Genomic DNA, 11,945 nt, shown 5'->3' on the forward strand with positions numbered 1-11,945 from the left:
ACCGCTGTAAAAAGTCCGCCTCACAACACCCGTTGACTAAAACAGGTTCGTTTTTCCGACGAAGAAAAGATGTTTGGGAAACACACCTTTAGGGTGAATTCATAACCTTTAGGTTTTTCCCCCAAAAATTTAAATTTTCTAAGATAGTGGGCCTAATATGTAGGGCCCTATGAATTTTATCCATTTTATTTTTTCCCAAATTACGTTTTTTGTTTTTCAAAAAAAAAAAAAATTCTATTTTTATTTTTTCTAAAATGTTTTAACAGTTCAATAATTTTTTTATTAATGAAAAAAACATGTCTAACTAATAATTGAAACCATGAAACTCTTACACCATGACCTAAACTGAATTTTATTAAAAGTTTAACTTAACTCTAACATTTTAAGGCCCTGTTAAATATGCCCCCACACCCAAATTAAGTTTTATTTAGTTCAACAAATGCTGTGTTTTCCATGATTTTTTGGATTTCATGTTAATGATTTCATAAAACTGTAATTAATCAAAAGCATCTCTCAGAACAGTTCTAGAGCTCGTATAAGTGAGACAGCAGGAATATTAACATTACGATGTCCACTTGTAAACTAGTAAACGAACACCACACGTCTGTGCCATTCATCCACACACAGAAACAGGGCAGTAATAAACGTGTGTATGAAGCAGTAAACAGGCAATATCTACACCTCCGCCGCATCGGCCGAATGATCCGGCTTTAATGAAACATCGTCAGCGATATCGGCTGTAACCTCCTCGAACATCTCCAGACACAGGAGACAACGAACAGATTAAACATCGAGAGGAAGCAGGGTCAGTTCAAGCAGTTCGTGTCAGCGGGCTGGAGGCGTGAGATGTCTCATAAATCACAAAACCAACTGTTCATGCCAAGATTAATCATCAGTGCCATGACGGTAAACACCACAGGATGGACTGTAACAACCCAAAACCGAACAGACTTATTTATTATATTTTTTTTGTAATGGAATGAATGAATGCTCTATTTTTTAGGTTTCATACTGTATTTTTCGTAGGGATTTATACGTACTAAAATGATAGTGATGGATAGTATGATCCATTTATCCATTTAAACCAATTTTTGAGAATAGACCTAAACATGAATTCCAACTTACACGTAGTTGTAAATATTAATTATTTACTAGTTTTTTAATTAACTATAAAGAAGGAGACTTAGCAGCTTATTTCTTATTGAAAAAAGTGAACAAACAAAAAACAAAGCAAAAAAAAAATATAACTGATTAAAGTTTAGTATCATGACAAGAACATACAAAAATGCTATTTTTTTAAAATTTACGTAAAGATCTAGATTTAAAACATTTGTCTCAACTACAAGAAAATCTAAGAGCTGTAAATCTTAGCTAGTTGCTGTTGCCAAGTTCTTAAGTTTCTCCCAAATCACAAAAAGCACAGAACCAAACGTTTCTTAACCTGATTGAAATTCACGTCAAGTCATGTTTAATTTTTTGCGTTAGGCCAAAAATCATTAGGTATATTAAGTAAAGATCATGTTCCCATAAGGATAGTTAGTAAATCTCCTACCGTGAACGAATATCCAAAACTTAAGGTTGATTATGTAATATGCATTGCTAAAGCAACTTCACTTGAACAACTTTAAAGATGAGTGTAATATCAATAGTTTAGATTTTTTTGCTCCCTCAGATTCCCAGATTTTCCAACTAGTTGTATTCTCAGACGAAATATTGTCCTACTAACAACACCATACATCAATGGAGAGACAATTTTTTCAGCTTTATTCTGATGATATGTAAATGTCTAAAAAATGGACGCTTATGACTATTGTTTTGTGGTGCAGGGTCAAAACCATTTATGAGTAATAACCCACCCACACGTCACCTCCTGCTTCACAAACCTCCAACATGAGATCACTGTGCTTGACAAACACATTCTCTCCTTTAATCCATTTTATAAAGCTATACTAGACAAAGAGAGAAATAGGGATAAAATAAAAACTAGGTCTGTCAATTCAATTCAGTTCTGAACAAATCGAGTGAGTCAATGATTCAGTGACTCATTCATAAAGTCACTTGCTTTTGTTTCTGAATGAACTGGTTGATGAATGATTCAATGACTCAATGTCTATTCAACGCTTTTCTCATTTAACAGAATGATTTTAGAGAAAGGTAATTTCATGCGTGATAATTTTTGCAATTAATTAATTAATGAGCACATCATGTAATTAATTAGATTAATAAATTAAAACCCTTTCAGCAACCAAATCCACATCAGAGTGGTTTCTGCTACTGTGTACAATGGTTTACAAGTAAAAACTGAAAACAAACACCAAAACATGATGATGATGATGATGTATGATTCTTGGCTTCAAACCAGCCTACAGAGGTTTGCTGGTCTTTGCTGGTTTAGTTGGTTTCTCAGCCTGACCAGCTCAAAATAAAACCCACATAAGACCATCAAACCACCTTAAAGTGGTTTCTGCCTTCTCAAAACACCTTAGATTATCAATACCTGTGTCTTTATGTCAAAGTTGTCCTCAAAGTCAGACTATAATGAGTAATAAGTTGAAAAAGAGGACATGAGACATGTTATACACTCATTAAAAGCACAAAAACACAAGCTATTGAGAATAACAGTCCACTAAACTACACACCTCAGTCGCTGAAGTGTCGTCGTCACACGTGAAGTCGGTTTGATCGCTGTCTGTCTGTTTGAGCAAGAACATCCCGACAGAACGCAGCAATAAAGGAAAGAATTCCCCGATCAGACTTCACGTTATTCAGATCATTATAGACAAGAGATAAATAGTTCTTCATGACGATCATATGAGGGTGTGACTCAACATTGAAGGAAGGTCTGCTTTTCGTAATGACGAGAACATGAACCTGATGTGATGCATGAGAAGAGCATGGAGAGGTTTCATCACATGATCCTGACGGCGGTTCTTCATACATTCTGCAACATGCATCAGACAAGTGAGGATGACATGTACAGAACGTTTTTCAGACTATAACAGGCATGTTCCACAGATGGAGGTTTGACCGGATGCTTTATGCATGACGAAAAACATGCATCAGACAAGAGCAAATGAAGTAAACATCCTAACTTGTAAAAATGCATTGCACAAACAACAACAGGCACTTTCCACAGATAGGTGGCGCTATAGTGTCCCAAGAAAGTTTAAAGAAGTGTAGTGACAACTTTTACATGCACATAGTGTGAGTTTGATTAAGAATGAATGTTAGTTGGTCGTGTTTATTTTTGAATGTTGATTTGTCATTTTTTTTTTTTATTTTTCATTACTTATTAATTTATGAATTGCTTATCCTCCTCTATTCTAAGTGGTGTTGAATGACAGCATCTGCTAAATGCATAAATATAAATCAGCATAAATATAAATCAGCATTTCACTCATTTCACTCTGTTATCTGGACTGTTGTAGCTTATTTAAATTCAAACTATTCATTATTCAAATTATATTAAATGTTAATATAAAAAAAATGATGAACCACACATATCGGGTTTTAAATATCAGCCAGTCCCGACACAAAACTGCAAACTTCAATAACTTAAATATATAGTGGTAATATCCTTGCTGTCTATGGAGGGTCAGAGAGCTTTCGGAGTTCATCAAAAATATCTTACTTTCTTACGGGTTTGGAACGACATGAGGGTGAGTCATTAATGACAGTTTGCACTATCCACTTGATTAAGAAAACGTTACTTGAATCATGTTGTAGTTATGTTTTTAAGTTGACTAGTTAAATGTAGGAAAAATAAATAAATGAAAATTTAAATTTTGAAACAAAACAAAACAAAAAAACAGTTTTTATTTTTTGACACAAATGCCCAGCACTTCTTATAACATATGTGACCCTGGAGCACAAAACCAGTCATGAGGGTCAATTCATCAATTCATACATCTGAAGCTGAATAAATATTTTCTCCATTGATGTATGGTTTGTTATAATAGAACAATATTTGTCTGAGATACAACTATTTGAAAATCTGGAATCTGAGGGTGCAAAAAAATCTAAATATTGAGAAAATCATCTTTAAAGTTGTTCAAATGAAGTTCTTAGCAATGCATATTACTAATCAAAAATTAAGTTTTGATATATTTACGTTAGGAATTTTACTAAATATCTTTACTTAATATCCTAATGATTTTTGTCATAAAAGAGAAATGTATAATTCTGATCCATACAATGTATTGTTGTCTATTGCTACAAATATAGCTGTGCAACTGATGACTGCTTCTGTGCTGCAGGGACACATATCTTATAACACATACAGTTTTTGCACCCTATTTGTGGGAGGCACCTAATCTGTGGAAGATCTTTTCCAAACAATAACGATGACAATAACCCCACGGGATGTGGTGAATGAGAACAAACAGATGAAACACACTCTCTAAGCTCATCAGACTGATGAAAGTCCAAACACGGCGCCGGATCAAGCACACACACACACACACACACACACACACACACACACACACCTCGTCCTCTGAACTGTCCTGGAAGCCCTGTGCCAGAGACGATCCGAGCGACGCGGCCTTGGGCTCCAGATAGCAGAGACACAGCGCCAGCGGGAAGGACAGCGTGAGCGCGTACGGCACGGAGAACGAGGTGGAGAGCAGGAAGAAGAAGATGAAGAGGAAGCAGGGGATGAGCGAGGGAGACTTGATGGGCATGAAGTGATGCAGGCTCTCGGGGAGGAAGCGCAGCTCGGTGAGGTCAGGGAAGATCAGGTAACCGTCCTCGTCCAGCAGCGAGGGCAGATCGGGGAGGTGCAGCGAGAAGGAGAAGAGTGTGCCTCCTCTGCTGCGGCTCTGGTTCAGTCTCTGCTTGCGTGCGGACAGAAGCAGCGCTTGTTCCTCCAGAAGAGCCGCTTTACGGTCCGCTTGGGCCTGACGCCGCCGGCAGCCCGCCGTGGTTTTGGCCGGACTCACGGAGGAGGCGCGCTTGCGGCTGCTTTCCCTGCGTCTCCTGCGCACTTTGGTGGACGAGACGGGAGAAGACGGGAGGAGAGCTCAGATCCCAACGGATCCGATGAGTACGGACACGACTGATGACGATGGAGGGAGGAAAACGGCGAAGGGAAAACATGCACGCATAAAATAAAAAGAGTATGCATGTTTGAAACAAAAATGTGTGGTCAAGAGAAGAGTAAGACAGCTGGTTAGCAAAGGACAGAAAACAACCAACAACTACTGCACTAAAAACAAAAATGCCTAAAATGTAGAAATTTCTACACATTTCTCTGTCCGGGAGAAAATGGCAAGAGAAAACATGCATGCATAAAAAATTATGCATGTTTGAAACTAAAATGTGTGTATTCAAGAGAGAAGAGAGAAAGCTGGTTAGAACTGATTAGACATCCTTTTTGATTATCATAAAAAAAAAAAAAAAATTATATTATTTTAATTTTTTGATTTGAAATAAAAATAAATTTTAGAAAACAAATAGAACATTTTACAGAGCATTATTGGGAAGCTGGGAGGTTTTATGAAACGTTTTCCAAGCTTTATTTGAACATTTTGCTCGTCATTTAAAACCCACACGTCATTGGTAATAATAGTGTTTTTGTTATTATGCAGACAAACAGTCATTTGACTTTTACTGAACTGTCATTCATTTGACGGTTACCTTGGTGACGGAGGGGGGCGGGGCTTGTTCCGATTCGTCACTGTTGGTTTTATTCTCCTCCTCCACTGAGTTCATCTCCTCTGCTTTCTTCTCCGGCGTTTCTATGGCGATGAAGTCATCTATAGCAACAGCAGGTTTGTCGTTCTTCCCGTCGTCATGGCTGACCGTCGCTGATCACACAGATACATTGTTACAATCATTCAGAAAAACACTGAGGAAACTGAAAATTTGATTTAATAATTAATTGAATTAAATGTATTTAATAATCAACACTTAGACCAAAACGGAGTTGTAAAGCAATTTAAATTGCACAGATTTTTTATCAAATTTTTAAATAATAAAATTATGTTTTTATTCCAATTTGTGGTTTAAATATAAACATTAAAATGGTAGCTGTAAAAAAAACAAAAACAAAAAAAAACTTAGATTTATTCAAACATATATTAAATAATAAAGACATCAAGTTAAGTATAAATATGACTAGCAGGTTGGTGTGAGTTACGCACTGCTGTCCATGCCGGCTGTGACGGTGTGTCGTCGCTGGAACTGCGGCGCGGCTCGAGCGATCTGAGCGCTTGCGCGACGCGTCTGTGCTTGTGTTCGGCCGCTGTAGCGGAACTTTGAGCCCAACGACAGGAAGCGCTTGGGAGGAGCTTCAGGAGAAACCAGCCTATCAGGACGCAAGATTCAGACCACTAGTTAGTGATCGTTTACATTTAGACATTTCACTCATGCAAAACAGGTCTGAAGATTTTAATGGCAATCTTTCACAGTTTCAAGCAAAAAAGATGAAATATGTGGTTTTTATGATGACACAACATTTGTTTATACCACAGTGATTTCGTAACAAAAAAAAAAAAAACATCACAGAAGAAACATTTTTTTTTTTATGATAAAAACACTGAAGACACTCAAATATTTAAAGAACATTATGGCAAGCACAATTAAAAATGCTAATTAAAACAAAATAAAATATAAAAAATAATATTTTATTTTAGCTAGTAGCCAAAGCAACATTTTTAATTTTCATTTAATTTAACTTCATGAACTAAAATTAAAAATAATTTTTTAATATTTTCAAATAAAATTAATTAATAAAAAGTATATAGACATTTTTTTTAAATACATATTTTTAAAAAATAAAGCAGAAAATATAAAAACATAATAAAAACATAATTAAAACTAACTATTATTAAAAGTATCATTTCAATGATACTAAAATAACACTAAACATTAGATTGAAGTACTAAAATGACAAACTGAAATAAATATACATATTTTAGAAAACAAAAAAAAATACTAAAATTACTAAAATCAACAGGAAAAAATATGAAAATAAAAACTAACTCAAAATAATAATAATTATAATTTTTTTGTATCTCAATGATACTAAAATAATACTAAACTTTTGTTTAATTTAAATTGAAGCAGTAAAATGGCAAACTGAGATAAAAAAAATTAGTAAAAACTAAAAAGACATACATATAAAAAATGAATAAAATGACTAAAACACATTTAAAATCAAAAGGGAAGATATAAGAAATATAAGATAAAAATGATAATATTAATGAACGCTGCTGACCTGAAGAAGGTGTGATGCTCCACGCAGACTTTCCAGAGTCTCTTTGCTGCTTTGTGATTGGGGAGTTTGAACCCGATGGTGCTCTCGAACTGTTCCAGCTGAGTGAGAACAGAAAGACAAGCGTTTCACTCTCGATCAAACACGATCAGACTAACAGCGGTCCATCTGAAGAGAGAACAAGACTCGTCTCATCTCACCTCTCCCGGCCGCACCTTGATGTAGAAGTTGTTCCTCTTGTAGGAGATCTTGAGTATTTTGGGCCAGGCGAAGCGATTGATGCGCAGTTTATCTCTGTAGACGAGGAGGCCGCTGGAACAAACTCCCAGCATGATCTCCACACCCTCCGAATCCTGACGGAAACACACACCGATCCGGCACAGGAACCGCTTTACACACTCATCACCGTGACAACATGAAAAATAGAGATTACGGCTGCCTTCACAGCAGGGTTATTAGAACACAAACTAAAACCACTGAAAAAAATTATTATAATAATTTTTATTACATGAAATAAACGTTTAATGGCATAAAATTAAACAAAAAAAATTAAAATTATTTTATTTCAGCTAGTTGCAAAGAATTTTTTTTAAATTTTTAGTTGAAACCACGAATTAAAATGAATAAATTAGATTTAAACTAAATTATATTTTTATATTTTCTTCATTCTTTTATATTTCAGAATTTTATTGTGTTTTTTGTATAGTTATCAATATAATACAATTTTCATCAGTTTAAACACACACACACACACACACACACAAAAACTACAATGAAAACTACGAAATTACTAAAAATGTAAATAAAATAACCTCAATCCACTCACTAACACAACAAATCCCTGTTATTTTTATATCGTTGATATAATAGAGTTTTTTTTTAATTTTTTTCTTCTATTATATTTTACTTTTTAGTTTCATATTTTACTTTTTAAGAAATGTTGCCTTGGTAAATTAAAGTAAATTCATTTTATGTTATTTTATTTTATTTCAATTTCAATTTATTTTAAAAAAAATGAAAAAAATAAAAAAAGGACAAAAACACAATTAAATCTTCAACATTAAAATGAAAATGTAATATAAAATATATAAATCACTTAAAATATTAATAAAAACTTATTTTTTATGTATAGTATAGTATTATATGTATATGTTTTTCTAATCAATTTCTGTATGTATTATAAAATTTACATTTTTATCTATTTTAGTAAAAGTTAAACTAAATTAAAAATGTTGCCTTGGCAACCAGCTGAAATACAGTTTAAATTCAAGTACTAAAATATATACAAAAACTAAAATAAAATAAATATAATCTAAATAGAAATATTAAAAAAAAAAGACTTAAAATTACAGAATGTTCAGAATGAGGAAGCGTCTCTTTAAACACTCACAGCAGGAGACGATCGAATGAATCCAAGCACTGCGGCTCAACACGAGCGTCTGCAGCATCAGCGTGACTCGGCGAGAAAACCATCAGCGCTTACAGGAGCGTGATTCACGATGAAGCTGCGAGACGCTCGTGTTGAGCTGATATAGAGGACACTACAATAACCATCACAGACAATATCCACAAACACAGACGACACCCAGCATCTTACCTCCTCCTGCACCGCTGCTAAACACTCAAACAGCCGGCTGAGCAGCTGAGCCAGCAGAGGAGGGGCGAGAGACAGAGACAGACACAGAGAGAGAGAGAGAGGGGCTGCAGCAGCGTGAAAGTGTGTTAACATCAGCACATTCATCTATGATCATACGAGCAGCTGCGCAGAGCCTGAACGACGTCATTTAAAGGTGCAGTACGTCCCACTGCAGAGAACACAGACGCTGCATCTGAAGTGGCTCTAGATGTATTTACACACACTGCTTGATGAAGGTGCCACGGATGCATTTACACCACAAACCTTGCTGATTTTCACTGAAACTGCATGGCACCCAGAATATTTTGTTGTATGAATATCTGAACATGCAATACATCAAAATAAAGATCAGTTTAATTCTAGCTTCAAGCTCGTTTTTCTACAAACTTTGAAATTTGAAAACAAGAAAATAAATTAAAAGTATTTTGTGCTTCATGGGAGTGGGCGGAGCTAAGTTGGTCACTGCAACTCTCTGATTGGTGGAATTTTCTGTACAGCATCATGGGTAATGTAGTTTTCCGCCACAAATTGCACTATTAAACATTATTATTTTAAAAAGTTGACAGAAGTGTTCAACAAAAGCATATACCACTGATTAACAACATCTAGTTTCGCTCTATTCTATACCAAAATGCACTTTTAAGTGTTTATTTCATTGTACTTTTTATCTATTTATACTTTAAATGTAATTAGATCTATTTGGACGTTTCAGAAAACTTGTATTAGAAAACAATTGTCTTAATCTAACGTGATTATTAACTGTAATGTCAGGACGAGCAGCACTGCAGCAGGTTGAGGAGAGAAGTGTTAGTACAGCAGACACACACACACACACACACACTCATACTCTGACAGAGACACACTCTCTCACACACACGCACACACAGACAGACACACACACACGCGCACACACACACTCACACTCTCACACACTCTCACACACATACTCTGACACACACACACACACACGCGCACACACACATACTCTGACACATGCACACACACATACTCTGACGCATACACACACACACACGCACACACACACATACTCTGACACTGACACACACACTCTCTCACACACACACACTCTCACACACACACCGCGCACACACACACATACACACACACGCAACACTCTCTCACACACACACACACACTCTCACACATACGCACACAGATAACACACACACACACACTCACACACACACTCTCACACACAACATACTCTGACACATACACACACACACACTCTCTCACTCACACACACACACTCTCACACACACATACTCTGACACTGACCCACACACACTCTCTTTTACCTTGGCATGATGCAGGTCGACTCCGTACATGGAGAGTTTCTTTGCATTTTCCAGGAACAGCATGTCAGCTTCAGCAGGAGTCATTACTCTGTAAACACACACACACACACACACACACACACACAGAGATTACTGCTAAATGAACAGGTGAACACACACCAACAGATGCCCCGTGTTTGCAGGAGGACTTCTGAACACTTTGTATATGAAGTAACTCATGCGTTCTCATCCAACACAACTGTTTCCAGCACTTTAAAGCTCTAAAATTATCAAATTTGAATGTTATATTTAATGGGATGACCAAAATATACTTTGTGTTAAACAAACACTTATGTAAATTAAAAAACATTTATATAAATCACCATTATGACCAGTAGACAGCAGCAGAGGAGCACTTATTGACTTCTCAGTCATTCCTTTCTACTTCTTCTCTATATTTAGAAATCATTAAATCATTATTCCAAAACATCAAATCATCAAGAAATCACGATTTTGTCAGAACTTTAAACTTTTTTTGTGTATGAAGTAAGAAGAGTCACAAAGTGTCTTGAAGAACACAATCTTTTCTTCAGTTTGTGAGTAAATCACACATGATCGCTGAAGTTGGTCAGTTCTGTATAACACTACAGAAGAATAATGCGTTTAATAAGAGAGGAATATATACAGCTCTATATGCAAAACAATGCAGGGCTGATAGTGAAAAAAATTCCTGAGCCTGAACTTTTTTTCCTTGCCCCCCGAGAGGGTACTATGTATGCGACACACTTTTAACACAACTTGTTGGCCCCTGGGCCCAAATATATAAACAGCCTAAGTATGTATAACCCTGATCATCATTATTGACAAGTGGCTCTTTTTTAGATAGTTTCATATTTGCATTATGCCTCAGTATTATTCAAGAAAACACAGCATTTTCTTCTCATATGTTCAGTGCCTACATTGACCTTATTAGCCCATCTTAGTACCATCACTGGAAGTAAATGCTGCAGATGCTACAGTCATACCAAGACAGGTCAGTAAGTGGCAATAATAGTACTCCAAAGTACACAGGAATTGATTACCTAAAAGACATGAAAAGGACACACATTCATTTTTCTTTAACAAATTTAATTGCAAAATATGCACCATTCAACTGAAAAACTATAAAAAATAAATAACTGTAAAAGACAGTGTGGAAAACATGTCTCCCTCCCTTCATTTCTTCCTTTTTGATGAACATTGTTTTTGGTCCTCGGAACCTTTCCTTTTTAACATGGTTGATGATGCTTTGGATTGATAAAAGAGAGGAAAAAACTGTGATGGTGCAGATGATGTGGAGACTTGTGCAGAGGAGGGTTGGGGTGGTCTTCTTTTTTCAAGGGCCTTTTGAGCAGAGGTGGTGGAGGCTTGTGTAGAGGAGGGTTGTGGTGGTCTTCTCATTTTCAGGAGGGACTGTTGAGCAGAGGAAATGCGGAGGCTTGTGCAGAGGAGGGTTTGGGTGGTCTTTTTTTCAGGATGGCCTGTTGAGCAGAGGTGGTAGAGGCTTGTGCAGAGGAAGTGGAGGCTTGTGCAGAGGAGGGTTGGGGTGGTCTTCTCATTTTCAGGAGGGACTGCTGAGCAGAGGAAATGGAGGCTTGTGGCAGAGGAAGTGGAGGCTTGCGCACTGTGATGGTGCAGATGATGTGGAGACTTGTGCGAGGGCCTGCTGAGCAGAGGTGGTAGAGGCTTGTGCAGAGGAGGTGGAGGTTTGTGCAGAGGAGGATATTGCTGGCCTTTTGGTTTTTCGGGCCTGTTG

General features: G+C 36.5%; 1 pseudogene; it reads right to left on the reverse strand.

Annotated features, from left to right (window-relative positions):
- Positions 1-2,461: 2,461 nt before the first annotated feature.
- Positions 2,462-10,259, reverse strand: LOC122136288 (annotated as a pseudogene).
- Between the last annotated feature and the right edge of the window lie 1,686 nt (positions 10,260-11,945).

This window comes from Cyprinus carpio, chromosome B2, assembly GCF_018340385.1.
Source record: "Cyprinus carpio isolate SPL01 chromosome B2, ASM1834038v1, whole genome shotgun sequence".
Lineage (NCBI taxonomy): Eukaryota > Metazoa > Chordata > Actinopteri > Cypriniformes > Cyprinidae > Cyprinus > Cyprinus carpio.